Genomic DNA, 11,835 nt, shown 5'->3' on the forward strand with positions numbered 1-11,835 from the left:
GTTACGGTGACCCTGTTTTATGACTTGACACCCTCTCTAACAGGTCAACTACGGGCCCACGAGTACCAATCAGTTGGACTGCTGCACCCACTCTCAACATTCAGACCCCTCTGGGACGCCACCAGCATTGACCTCACTTCAGACTGACCCCACACTACCACTACAGAGTGATCCTAGAGACTCCCACCAGAAGAGGATCTGCAAACCCTGCACCCACCTGCCTCCTGACCCAACCACGCTCGCACCTGCTATCCATTGTATACCTCCTCCATTAGTCGTAGGAATCTCCATCTCTGGGAGATGGCTTGTTCAGCTGCTGCCTTTCAACACTGCAGCCACCATTTGTATTCTGGAGTCAACAGCTCAAAATCCTCCATGTTCACGTAGCCGCCTGTCTACTGCACAGACTGATGATCCTCAGACTGAGTGTATTAACAGGTCTAAGATACCGCCTTAACTTCTCCAGGCAAGCTGGCTGCGTCCCTAATGTTGTGGGCATCATGAGAACAACCCGCTGCTCCTCCATCTAGAACACTTTGGTTCTAACCTATCGTGTCCCTGCTTCTACCAGAATGCTGTCATCTCAGCAGATTGTAGCTTAGAAGAGTAATAGGTCACTCAGAGACCTCCTGAAAATCTGACTCCAAGAACTACCCACCTAAGTGAAGGTCTGTAGGCCTGCCACCTGGCTCTCTCAAGGTACCAGATGTCATCAGCCCTGTGGCCTTCTGGGCCCAGCAATTCCCAGTCACAGAAGTCGGTCCTGTCTTTCACTGATTCCTGTTCTGTCCAGTCTGCCAATAACCTGCAGCTTCCCTCCAGCCTACATGTGCACACACATGCACACACACCCCAGCCTCCTGCGTGAGTAGGTGCCTCCCAGCTCTGGCTACCTACAGAATGCAACCTAGGTGTGTCATCTAAGATGCACTGTTCTGTCAGCGTCTGGTTCTCCCCTGTCAGAGCCTAGAACTTGCCCTCTGCTAAGATAATCCAGGGAAATCCCACAGTATCTGCTGAAGGTGAGAGAATGGGCAGACTGCCCTCCTCCGGCGCTTTGAATGACCTGGACCCTCTCAAGTATGAGTCGCATATAACACAGGAAAACCAACCACAGAGAAAAACCTTACCCCTTAACCTATTTCTCTTTTTCTTTTTTTATCTCCCAGATTCTGATTTCCTAAGTTTTCTTCCTTTGCATTTTGTGATGTTTTCTGATACTCCTTATTGGAGGCTTTTTAAAAAAGGTTGGGTTTTTTGTTTTTTTGTTTTTAAGTAATCTCTACACCCAGCTTGAGGCTCGAACTTAAAACCCCAAGATCAAGAGTTGCAGGCTCCACCGACTGAGCCAACCAGGCACCCCTTGGATCTTATTTTAACCCTCCTTACCGACCTTCCTCCCTGTCTGCCTGCCCTCCCACCACTCAGCTCTGCAAGCTCCCTTCACATCTTTCTACCACCCCACCTGCCTCACCAAGGGAGCAGGATGCCTTGTTTTACAATAGTGCTTTAACATGCATAGGGATCACCCAGGGATCTAGTTAGAATGCATATTCCAATTCAGTTCTAGGGTGCGGTCCAAGATTCTGCATTTGTGTCATCAACCTGGATGCCGACAGTACAGGACTGCAGAGATGCAGCTGGACTCCAGGCTGCACTTTGAGTAGCAAGACCTAATGCCTGACTTGGTACTGGGACTCCCACCGCTCACTGCCACTAATGGAAGAGGGCAGTCCTGGAGGTCGGTGACACTAGCAATCAGTGGCGGCTGCTAGAGCACTAGCTAACATGCACCTAAGTGCTTCAAGGCAATGTGTTGTGTGAGCTGCTATATGGCACGCTCCCACGAGGTTGCTCCAACGGATAGGCACTAGTCTGCCTCCGAACGGGTTCCAACTCGACAGTTACAGAAATATAGTCTGTAACCACACACACTCCCTGCGCGCTTTTTCTCCATTCTCCCCAGTACCACTTTTTCATTGATCTCTCCACACCATCTTAAGTTTCAGATTTTAAGCCCTGGGTTCAAACCCTGACTCCGCCACCAGCTATTAACTGGGCGACCTTGGGCGAGTTACTCAGCCCTACGATCCGGTGTCCTCATCCGGATGGTGTGCATACTAAATAAGATAGTGTGTGGGAAATCCTCATTAAATACTAGCCTATTGTTTGCACTTCTCTCTTCCTCTTCTACCGTTTTTTTCTAACAGCTTTGAGACTCGAACGTTGCTTTTTTGTTTGATGTAACAGAAAGGCTGGAAGTAAGTATGAAGGGGTGCGTGTGATGCTGGTATTCATTTTGTTCCTATCTTTCCCCCTTTTTTTTCAAATTTTCTATGACGAACAATATTACTTTGATAAGTTCGAAAAAGGCAAGGTTATACCCTTAAAAGAGTGGGCTTAAAGATGACTGCACACTCCACAGAAAGGTTCAAGAGAAAGAAAAAGACGCCCCGGAGCCGCAGGCGGGGGCTAGTCACGCGGCGGCCACCCCCTGCCCCCTCCCCCGCGAGATGACGTCAGGCACGTTCTCCTCCCGCCCGCGCAGCCGCTTCCGGCCGGTTTGGCAGCTCTTTCTTCCACCAGGCGGCGCCACAGCACGTTCTGTTGCCGACGGCTTCTGCGCAGCCTCGCTGGCGCCCGGGACACGTCACCACCTTCGCGTCTTTTCTGGAGAGCGCGGGAAGGCGAGTGTGCAGGAGGGTGGTGACGACACTGGGGTTCCCCGCGTGGCCCTCGGGGGCGGGGCCGGGGACGTGGCGCGGGTGGGGAGGGAGAAGGGGGGAGGTGGCGCCGCGCGCCGGCTGACTGAGCCACGCCCGCCTCGTGACCCACTGTGAGGCCGGGCGGCTGGAAAGGTGCTGACGAGGCGGGCTGGACGGGGAGCGGCGCAGGGCCCGCCGCGGGGCCCTTCCGAGGTCGTTCTTCGGCCCTGGCCGCCCTCAGACGTGCCCCGGGTGTCCCGGGCGCCTTTAGACCCAACTTTGGGCTGGGCACCGACTTTCTGGCACCCTCCTACGGGCGGGTCCGAGCCCGCGCTGCGACCGGCGCGTCCTCGGGGCAGCGGAGTGGACTTGGGCACGTGGGGCCGGGCCGCACCCCAGCTGCGGACCGCGCGGCTCTTTGGGGAAGGCGTAGCCGCTCCCTCCCCGCCGCGGCTCACGCTGTCCTCCTCCCCCGCCTCCTCGTATTGGCCAGCCCTAGTTCGGGCTGGTCCTGCCAGCGGGGCAGAGAGACGTGGGTTTGAATCCGGCCCCGCCGCTTACTGTTTTCGTTGAGCGAGTCATTCAGCTACCTCCGAATGTCGGTTTTGTCCTTTCTAAAATACAGATCCTACCATTCACTTAACGGATCTATTAGGCTGCCCCTGGCAAGGGTAGATGATGATCAGTCAAAATTTAAAAATTAGTTTCCACTTTTTGCCACCGGGTCTAGCATTAATCCCTGGGTGCTCTTGTAAGACTTTGTGTAGTTCCGTGTACCGGTTTTTAAGAGGCAGAGCTTCCCTTTTCTTAGTATGAGCTTCACAGCCTGCCCAGTGTGAACGTGGGGCCTAATCAGAATTTAGGGAGGGGTGGTTACTGGAATTTTGCCTGGGCCCTAGCCCCTCTGAAACTACTTAATGAGGAACCACAGGATTTCCTGCTGGAAGCCGTGTCTAGGGCCCACACTGCCTTGGGGCCCCCTTCAGTTGTCTTTCTCTTGTTGCCGTGCCTTCTCAGAATCTTTCATCTCATGTTACATTGCTGTGGCCAAGTCCTTTTTCCTGGGATGGCCTGATCCCTGGGGACATGCGAGCCTCCAGTAGCTTATACGAGGCTGGTCTGAGTAAACAGAAGGCAACACTATCTCTTGGAAGGAGGAAAACGAATGCATCCCGAAGTGCTTATTTAGCATGTGTCACAGACTGTATTGGGTTTTTCACACAAGTTACCATCTCGTTTGATTTCCACAACCTGTCCTGTGAGCTAGGTGGAATTATCATCCCTTTATATAGAAGAGGAAAGTGTGGTTCAGCAGGTTAAATAACATGCCTCACAACTAACAGCAAGGATATGGTAGAGCCAGTGTGCTTGGAGACCATACTAAGGTTTGGTTGCATGGCCTGGCAAGAAAGAGTCAGTGCCTGGTCAGCCTTTCTCTAGGGTGTCTGATGCTCAGGACCATCCTAAAGGGTATGAGTGAAGACATATTACACTGTGGGCTTCACCTCCATGTCCCCACTCCCTGGCCACCCCTGCCATTTGTATGAAAGCGAAACCAGTTCAAGTGACAGATAAAGGGCAACATTTGTGGCTCCAAAAGGCAGAAAAGGGGCAGCTTCCCCCCCACTTTGCCTTAGTCATGGATGTGTTAATGGAAGGACTCCTGTATATCAGACTTGGGCCTTTTTTTAGCACTGTCTGGCAGGAGCCACCTCTCCTTGCACCTGCTACTTGTGCAAACCATTCCTCATTTGCCAGTCAGCAACGCAAAAGGCAGAAATGTGGTGCCTGAAAATTTGGATCCAGTGTACCTCAGGGATGGCTGTGTTCTCTGTATTATGTTGTGAGAATGGAATCCCGTACCACTGCTGAGGCTATATGTGGAACTGCAAGAGACAAGAGAAAGGCAACAAAGGCAGAAGTCCCCTTTCCAGTTTCATTTTTTTTAAGTCTTGAACTTGGCTAGTGCAAAAGATTAAAAAATTCCCAGAATAAGGCAAGGTAATAGGACTCAGGTATTTTGGAGTAGGTCCTTAAAAAAAAAACCTTGGTTTTGAGCAAGGCAGGTAGTTTCTGCTCAAGAGAGCAGACAAGGCTACTTGACCCAGGGCCGCTTTGACTAGGCGGTATTTTTTTCTTCCTCTTTGCTGCCAAAGCAGTCCTTTCTGTCCTGACTCATAGACATTTTCTTGAAACCTATTAAGACAGGTGCTTATAGTCTAGTTGGAGAAATGTCTTCTGTTTTGCCTAATACAGCCTGCACACCTAAGTGACAGGAAATAAGTTTGCCTTTAGCCCAGTAAAATCAGATGGAATGGATAACTAGCTAACCAGGAAAGTAAACCTTGAAGTTGTAAATTTATTGCCTGAAAGTTTGAGGATACCCTGAACACTGATCAGATGACTCAGAGCAATCTCAGGAAGGGCGGGCTGAAAAGTGGTTGTAATTTAGGTTAAGTCTAATCAATTGTGTTATAAAGTATTTTGGATACCTGAACGCAAGGGGTTTAGCCATCCTTGGAAGCATAGCAGTAAGCCCCAGCACTAGAAGGGCAGGGCGGGTCTTGACTAAGGGAACTTGAGCTCCATGATTTCTTTGGTCAGACTGCTCTTGTAGCAGGGAAGAGAGGCCTTGCCCTAAAGGAGAGATGTGACTTCACGTTAGTTACTTTTGTTCTAAGTCCCACATTTTTAAAAAAGATTTTATTTATTTATTTGAGAAAGAGAGCAGAGCAGGGGAAGGGGCAGAAGGAGAAGCAGATTGCCTGATGATCAGGGAGCCCGATTTTGGGTCTCGATCTCAGGACCCTGGGATCATGACCCGAACTGAAGGCAGACACTTAACCGACTGAGCCATCCAGGTGCCCCCTAAGTTCCACATTTACCAAGCAATTTTTAGACCATGGGGAAAGGTCAGCCAGTCGCCTCAATTAAAGCATTCCAGTCCCTTAGAATGTCTGCTATTCTTCTTGTGAATCCATCCACTGATGGGCATTTGGTTTATATGTCCCTTGGCTCTGTGTGAGCTTAGTTAATAGGTGTTTGAGAGATGGGTCCCCTTGCAATGGGCCACCCTGAAAGTATAAGACCCAGATCTGGGTTCTTGTTTTAGTTCTGCGAGTTAAGTACTCCCTTGTGGGGACCTGTGGGAAAAGGGTAGGAGGTGGGGGAGCAAGGGTCGGAAGCCAGCTTTGCCAAGGAAATACTACCCTTGTCTTAATTGTTGACCTTCCTGTTGCAGTCACCTCCAGGAAAATTATCAGCACAAGGTAGGAAGTGCTAAATTGTAGTTGAGTGTTAGAGGCATTGAGTGCCATGGATTTGGAGGAAGGTGAGATTACTGTGGGAGATTAAATGATGGTGTCCCAGGAAGGTCGATAAGACTTGCTAAGTGGATGTGACTTCAGCAGATGGAAGTATCAGAGGTGGAGAAGAAGTACCCACCGCCACTTTAGTGAAGTTCCCCTCCAGGCCTGATGTAAAATACGCAGTCATCTGATCCCTTAGCAGTTAAGCCGAAGGAAAAATGTCGTGGCAGGAGAGGGAGTGGTGGGCCTCAGAGAAAACAAATGAAAAATCAAGTGTTTGTTAACAATTTGTTTATTCAACATTTATTGATTACCATGTACCAGGCACCGAGCTGGGTCCTATGGATACGGAAATAAACAAACCAAACAGAAGCCCTACCTTCGAAAAGTTAATAGTCCAGTGAGGAGAGAGAGAGAGAAAGGCTATGAAAGGAAGGAAGGAAAGGAGAGGGAAGGAGGAAGGAAGGATGGTATAGTATGTCGGATGTGGTTTGTGAAAATTAAAACAAGGGATGGGGAGGTAGGAGGATATGCTGAGATGTTTTCCTACCAATTTTAAATGAATCATGTGCAAGTTAATATAGAGGTACAAGGGACACAGTCTTTGTTTTGTTTGTTTTTATTTTTTTAAAGATTTTATTTTCATTTGTCAGAGAGCACAAGCAGGGGGAGCATCAGGCGGAGGGAAAAGCAGGCTCCCCGCTGAGCAAGGGGTCTGATGCAGACAGGATCCCAGGACCCTGGGTTCATGACCTGAGTCACCCAGGCATCCCTGGACACACAGTCTTTGATCATTTTCTGTGAGTTGGAAGCTGATCAGGTTGTGACCAAGGAGATAAAGTTTGTGAATATGACTCACTGCCTGGGAAGAAATAAGTCAAGATCTCTGAGTGGAGCATTTTCTTCTGAAAGCCAGAAAAGCCAGGTGTGATGACAGAGGAAAATGGAATTGTTTCCTAGACCCCTAAATTTAAAAACTATGGTTCTAAGGAAAGTGTTGGTAATAGAGCTAAGCAGGGAAGAGGAAAGAGCTAAAGAAGCACCTTCTCAGCTACTTTTCCTGCCCAGGGGGTGGAGACTGGAGAATGGGGAGGAGAGGAAGGCAGGCCTTGAGATGGGTGGCCACGTGGCTGTGGAATATGCTGAGACCACATGTGTTTCCTCAGAAGGTTCCCTGTTCACAGGTGCGGGTGTGAGTGAGAGTGAAACCTGCCCACCTTGTGCTCCACGGCACTATTTTTCTGAACCAAGAATTTCAGAACTATGAAGTTCATTGTACTGCTTGGTGCCAGAAATGAAATTGGAACGCAAAAATACTGGTATTCTGAAGACAGACTAGAAGGAAGTAGAAGTTGTGGTTGACTCAAAGAAAGACAGTATGAGTACTAGTGTTAACAGGTAGTACCCACTGGAACAAGGCGATGTACAGCAGGTCCTCCAAAGTCTACGCCAACCTGCAAGACTTCAGAGTGTGTCGTCACCTACAGTCTCTTTGAAGCTGGGGAAATGGGGTGGAGGTGAGGCTGGTAGCTGAACTTGGCTCAGTAATTTACAATCCTGGTTTCACCTACCACTTTATGTGGTAAGGCTTGTACCCCAAGTCTGTCAAATCTTATAAATTTGATCCAAGGCTGTTTAGGACAGGGCCCTGTCTGCTCAGAATCTGTGCATGAGGCTTTCCTTGCATCAGTTCATGTCCCCATATTCTCCATGCTCTTCTTCCCTGGAAAACAAAACAAAAACCCCAAAAAGCTACCTCTCAGTAATTGGAATGGGTGATTTTCATACCTGTGTTTGAGTTCTCCTTGCAAGCTGACAGATTTCTGAGAGCCTCAAGGACACAATCTGGCAGTTTCGCATCTGTTGGTTATCTTATATTTTTCAGTGACGAAAACTGTTCCAAGCCAGGATGTCCTGACAGGAAACCTGAGTAATATAATACGCCTTCTTCTTGCTGATGTGTTCTGTGTGAATATATGGAAGCCACAATGGTGCAGTAGCTTCTTGCTGCTTTTTATAATCTGTGGTGCTCATTATCCTCAACCTGGTTGGGATTTTCCTCTGAGAATAAACTAATGCAGAGTGAATCTCGTGGTATCACTCTTGGTGATGCTGTACATGTGTAATAAGGAGCGGGCATGAAGTGCATGGGGCCTTCTGCTCCGCGTTCCTAGCAAATTTAACAATGCTCGATGGCAGTGTTCTGGCCCAGCATCCTCCAGGGGTATGTGGTATGGTTCTAGATTCCTGAATCCCTGCCAAGCTCAGCGAAAGAATGACTTGCTTTTAGATTCCCATTTGACTTCAGAACCTTTCATTGAATACATCTGGCATACATACATCTCAAATTTCCTGCACATTAGCAAAAGAATTCTAGCCAATGAAAGCTGGAAACTCAAAGCTATGACACTGTGATGACTAAATTAACACCCTGAAAGGTTAGTGAATCTTACGTGGATGACATTACCTAAAGTTTGACCTCTGGTTGTGATCTTTGCAATATAAAAGCTATTTCCCCAAAACGTTAAAAAAGGGAGAGGCAGGAGAAAGCCATTCCTATAAATCTTATTTCTGATACACACAGCTAACCATGAAAACGTCCACAACTCAATGATATAATTGATACCTTGCAAATGGATTTAAAGAACAAAACTAGGGACGCCTGGGTAGCGCAGTTGTTAAGTGTCTGCCTTCAGCTCAGGGCGTGATCCCGGTGCTCTGGGATCGAGCCCCACATCAGGCTCCTCCGCTAGGAGCCTGCTTCTTCCTCTCCCACTCCCCCTGCTTGTGTTCCCTCTCTCTCTGGCTGTCTCTCTGTGTCAAATAAATAAATAAAATCTTTTAAGAAAGAAAGGAACGAACGAACGAACGAACAAAACTAATGAGTCCAGACACATTTACGAGCTGACGGTGTCCTAACAGGGTTGTTAGAGATGTGGCAGGAGCTGGGTCTCATGTTCGTTTCTGTCCCCAGCACAGGGCCTCAGATAGCCATGGATACATATTAGGTGTCGATTAACGGTCATGGAATTACTAAATGGAAATTTACTGGGGCTCTCTGCACTGTTAGACTCCACACACAAATAGACCTGCCCTGTGGGATCCTTAGCAAGAGCAGATACTTTATGAGGGCTGTCACTCGAGTTGATTGGCTAGACAAAGTGAAACCAAGGGATTGTGTTTTTAAACCAAATATATTTACTCTGCTAAATTTTACAACTGGAATGTTCTACTTTGGGTGGGGAGTTGTACAAAATGACCTCTAATTTGAGGTCTGTAGGTTTAGGAAAATACAGATTTTTTTAAGGCACTGAGATGAACCCAGCAGGGCGAGCTGGCAGGAAGTCAGACTGCAGTCCTTGCCTGTGAGGATGACACAGGCCAAAGGAGAGAAGGAAAACAAGGCCGCCAGAGCTACTAAAGCATTTTGCAAAGTTTTGCAGAGCTTTCCAGGTTTTTCTGGAAAAAGGAAGAAAAGAGAGTAAAGGGCAAGAAGAGGATTGGTTAACAGCTGGCTTCAGAAATGCTGACAAGTGGATTTGCCTACTGGTTTTATTTTTCTAAGTCAGGGATAAGGAAAGAGAGTGTGGTTGGCCTGGCGCTGCTTGCTGGCAGGGCAGTCTCCCCTGGGCTGTGTGCTGATGCTGTTGTTAGAGCCACTGGAGGAGTCCAGAGGCTGCCCTGCATGTCTCATTGAGAAGGAGATGTGGACTGCCCTCCAAGGCAGTCTGAGGGGTGCGGGAGGGTAGAAATGGCAGGAGCTTTGTTTTATGTGATTTTGCTTTTAAAATGTTTATATGTGTTTACTTTTTGAATAGGTAATTCATCTACATCACTCAAAACTAAAAAAATATAAAAAGATAGAATGAAAAGTCTCTGTCCTGTTCCCGTGCCCCACCTGCTCATTTCCCCCACCTCAAATAGATAAACCTGTAGTTAGGTTTTTGCTGATCCCTCTAATGTTGTTTTTATGTATATACAAGCTAGAACAAAGATATACTCCTGTTTATTCCATTTTAACTTTAATGGTACCGTGTTATACACATTTTCTGCACCTTGTTGGGGTCCCACCCCACTAACACTGTATTTTCGAAACATTTCTTTATCAGTAACATAGAGAGCATTGTCTTTTTTATTTTTATGGCTATACAGTTTTACAGGATATGGTTATGCTATAATTTAACTGGTTCCCACTGAGGGATATTTAGGTTATTTCAAATTACAAATTAGGGCATGGACTTTAAAGACAGATGTGCTTTCAAATCCCAGTCCTGATGTTAACTAGATGATTGACTTTGGGCCTCATTGCCTTATTTGTAAAATGGGAATTATTTTATATTTTTATTACCTGTCCCATACATTGCTGCAAAAGATTAAATAACATAATACATAATGAACTTGAGAGATAGTAGGTGTGCAGTAAAAACAATACATCTTGCATCTGGACATACTAGAACATATTCTTGAAAAAGAAGATATTTTGATTGTTCCTACTGAAATAGAGCAATCATATTCATTTAAATACATTTTTTTAAAAGAAGGAGTGCATGTTTGTTGTTTTTAAAAGTCCAGATAAGTAAAAATATAAATTGCTTATAATCTTATCACTCAGAAAATTACTGCTAACTTTTGATCTGTGTCTTTCTAGTCATTTCTCTAACCAAAGGTGCATCTAACGAATTCTCAGTGGAATGGTACTATACGTGCTATTTTGTACCTGTCTTCTTTAGTTAACAGTGCATTGCAATCATCTCTTCATGTCCTAAAATATTTTTCCCATTGTTTTAAATGACTATATAATATTTTATCTTACCATGATATACAGATATACAGTAATTTATTAACAATTCTCTCTGGGTAGACATTTTTATACATAAATATTTAATTTTTCTGGAATTAATTTTGATACATTATATAAAGTAAGTAATCTAAATTTCCTTTTCACAAATGGTTAGCCCAACCTTCTTTATTGAGTAAGCCGTCTTTACCCTAGCAATTCAAATTACTATTTTATTTTTATTTATTTATTTTTAAAGATTTTATTCACTTATTTGAGAGAGCACAAGCAGGAGGAGGGACAGAGGGAGAGGGAGAAGCAGACTCCCCGCTGAGCAGGGTGCCTGACGTGGGGCTCGATCCCGGGACTCTGGGATCATGACCCGAGCCGAAGGCAGATGCTCAACTGATTGAGCCACCTATGCACCCCTCGAATTACTATTTTAATCATATTCTAAATCTTTATAAATGTATAAGTAGATTTGATTTTAGACTTTATTCTGTGAACTGGCTTCTTTATACTTATATAGTATCACAATTTCATTAAAATACATTTAAATATGTAGTGGTACAAGTCCTTTTCATTACAGTTCTGTTTTTCAAGAATGTTTTGGCCTTTTTTTTTTTTTGTCTTAGCCATTCTTATGGTTTTTTTCTTTCATAATTTTAGAATAACTTTGTCAAATTCTAAAAAATGGAAGTGAAATGGAAAATTGAGTTGTATCTAATTTATACATCCATTTGGTGATGTATTAGTTTACTGTGTCTGCTGTAACAAATGACAGCTTAAATTTGATGGCTTAAAACAACAGAAATTTATTCTCTTACAGCTCCAGAGGCCAGAAATCTGAAATCGGTGTCACTTGGCTGAAATCCAAGTGTTGGTAGGGCCATGCTCAATCCGGAGGCTCTACAGGACATTCCATTAATTACCTCTTCTGGTGGCTGCCTAGCATCCTTGACTACTGGCTGCATCACTCCAGCTTCTATGGTCACATTATCCCCTCTTCTGTGTCTAATCTCCTCTGCCTCTCTGTTATAAAGGC

This window comes from Ursus maritimus, unplaced genomic scaffold, assembly GCF_017311325.1.
Source record: "Ursus maritimus isolate PB19 unplaced genomic scaffold, ASM1731132v1 scaffold_6, whole genome shotgun sequence".
NCBI classification, from domain to species: domain Eukaryota; kingdom Metazoa; phylum Chordata; class Mammalia; order Carnivora; family Ursidae; genus Ursus; species Ursus maritimus.